This window comes from Carcharodon carcharias, chromosome 19 (assembly GCF_017639515.1).
Source record: "Carcharodon carcharias isolate sCarCar2 chromosome 19, sCarCar2.pri, whole genome shotgun sequence".
NCBI classification, from domain to species: domain Eukaryota; kingdom Metazoa; phylum Chordata; class Chondrichthyes; order Lamniformes; family Lamnidae; genus Carcharodon; species Carcharodon carcharias.
In genome coordinates, this window is record NC_054485.1 from 113,120,269 (window position 1) to 113,123,108 (window position 2,840).

Sequence of the window (2,840 nt, forward strand, 5' to 3'; positions counted from 1 at the left end):
ATTTACAGTGAGAGTGTGTGAGAGGAGCGGGGACATTGACAGTGAGAGTGTGTGAGAGGAGCGGGGACATTGACAGTGAGTGTGTGTGAGAGGAGCGGGGACATTTACAGTGAGAGTGTGTGAGAGGAGCAGGGACATTGACAGTGAGAGTGTGTGAGAGGAGCGGGGACATTGACAGTGAGAGTGTGTGAGAGGAGCGGGGACATTGACAGTGAGAGTGTGTGAGAGGAGCGGGGACATTGACAGTGAGAGTGTGTGAGAGGAGCGGGGACATTGACAGTGAGAGTGTGTGAGAGGAGCGGGGACATTGACAGTGAGAGTGTGTGAGAGGAGCGGGGACATTGACAGTGAGAGTGTGTGAGAGGAGCGGGGACATTGACAGTGAGAGTGTGTGAGAGGAGCGGGGACATTGACAGTGAGAGTGTGTGAGAGGAGCGGGGACATTGACAGTGAGAGTGTGTGAGAGGAGCGGGGACATTGACAGTGAGAGTGTGTGAGAGGAGCGGGGACATTGACAGTGAGAGTGTGTGAGAGGAGCGGAGACATTTACAGTGAGAGTGTGTGAGAGGAGCGGGGACATTGACAGTGAGAGTGTGTGAGAGGAGCGGGGACATTTACAGTGAGTGTGTGAGAGGAGCGGGGACATTACAGTGAGAGTGTGTGAGAGGAGCGGGGACATTGACAGTGAGTGTGTGAGAGGAGCGGGGACATTGACAGTGAGAAGTGTGTGAGAGGAGCGGGGACATTTACAGTGAGAGTGTGTGAGAGGAGAGGGGACATTGACAGTGAGAGTGTGTGAGAGGAGCGGGGACATTGACAAGTGAGAGTGTGTGAGAGGAGCGGGGACATTGACAGTGAGAGTGTGTGAGAGGAGCGGGGACATTTACAGTGAGAGTGTGTGAGAGGAGCGGGGACATTGACAGTGAGAGTGTGTGAGAGGAGCGGGGACATTTACAGTGAGAGTGTGAGAAGAGAGCAGGGGGACATTGACAGTGAGAGTGTGTGAGAGGAGCGGGGACATTGACAGTGACGGTGTGAGAGAGGAGCGGGGACATTGACAGTGAGAGTGTGTGAGAGGAGCGGGGACATTGACAGTGAGAAGTAGTGTGAGGGAGCGGGGTCATTACAGTGAGACGTGTGTGAGAGGAGCGGGGGACATTGACAGTGAGAGTGTGTGAGAGGAGCGGGGACATTGACAGTGAGAGTGTGTGAGAGGAGCGGAGACATTGACAGTGAGAGTGTGTGAGAGGAGCGGGGACATTGACAGTGAGAGTGTGTGAGAGGAGCGGGGACATTGACAGTGAGAGTGTGTGAGAGGAGCGGGGACATTGACAGTGAGAGTGTGTGAGAGGAGCGGGGACATTGACAGTGAGAGTGTGTGAGAGTAGCGGGGACATTTACAGTGAGAGTGTGTGAGAGGAGCGGGGGACATTGACAGTGAGAGTGTGTGAGAGGAGCGGGGACATTGACAGTGAGAGTGTGTGAGAGGAGCGGGGACATTTACAGTGAGAGTGTGTGAGAGGAGCGGGGAGATTTACAGTGAGAGTGTGTGAGAGGAGTGGGGACATTTACAGTGAGAGTGTGTGAGAGGAGCGGGGACATTTACAGTGAGAGTGTGTGAGAGGAGCGGGGACATTGACAGTGAGAGTGTGTGAGAGGAGCGGGGACATTGACAGTGAGAGTGTGTGAGAGGAGCGGAGACATTTACAGTGAGAGTGTGTGAGAGGAGCGGGGACATTGACAGTGAGAGTGTGTGAGAGGAGCGGGGACATTTACAGTGAGAGTGTGTGAGAGGAGCGGAGGACATTGACAGTGAGAGTGTGTGAGAGGAGCGGGGACATTGACAGTGAGAGTGTGTGAGAGGAGCGGGGACATTTACAGTGAGTGTGTGAGAGGAGCGGGGACATTGACAGTGAGAGTGTGTGAGAGGAGCGGGGACATTGACAGTGAGAGTGTGTGAGAGGAGCGGGGACATTTACAGTGAGTGTGTGAGAGGAGCGGGGACATTGACAGTGAGAGTGTGTGAGAGGAGCGGGGACATTGACAGTGAGAGTGTGTGAGAGGAGCGGGGACATTGACAGTGAGAGTGTGTGAGAGGAGCGGGGACATTGACAGTGAGAGTGTGTGAGAGGAGCGGGGACATTGACAGTGAGAGTGTGTGAGAGGAGCGGGGACATTGACAGTGAGAGTGTGTGAGAGGAGCGGGGACATTGACAGTGAGAGTGTGTGAGAGGAGCGGGGACATTTACAGTGAGAGTGTGTGAGAGGAGCGGGGACATTGACAGTGAGTGTGTGAGAGGAGCGGGGACATTGACAGTGAGTGTGTGAGAGGAGCGGGGACATTGACAGTGAGAGTGTGTGAGAGGAGCGGGGACATTGACAGTGAGAGTGTGTGAGAGGAGCGGGGACATTGACAGTGAGAGTGTGTGAGAGGAGCGGGGACATTGACAGTGAGAGTGTGTGAGAGGAGCGGGGACATTGACAGTGAGAGTGTGTGAGAGGAGCGGGGACATTGACAGTGAGAGTGTGTGAGAGGAGCGGGGACATTGACAGTGAGTGTGTGAGAGGAGCGGGGACATTTACAGTGAGAGTGTGTGAGAGGAGCGGGGACATTTACAGTGAGAGTGTGTGAGAGGAGCGGGGACATTGACAGTGAGAGTGTGTGAGAGGAGCGGGGACATTGACAGTGAGAGTGTGTGAGAGGAGCGGGGACATTTACAGTGAGTGTGTGAGAGGAGCGGGGACATTGACAGTGAGAGTGTGTGAGAGGAGCGGGGACATTGACAGTGAGAGTGTGTGAGAGGAGCGGGGACATTTACAGTGAGAGTGTGTGAGAGGAG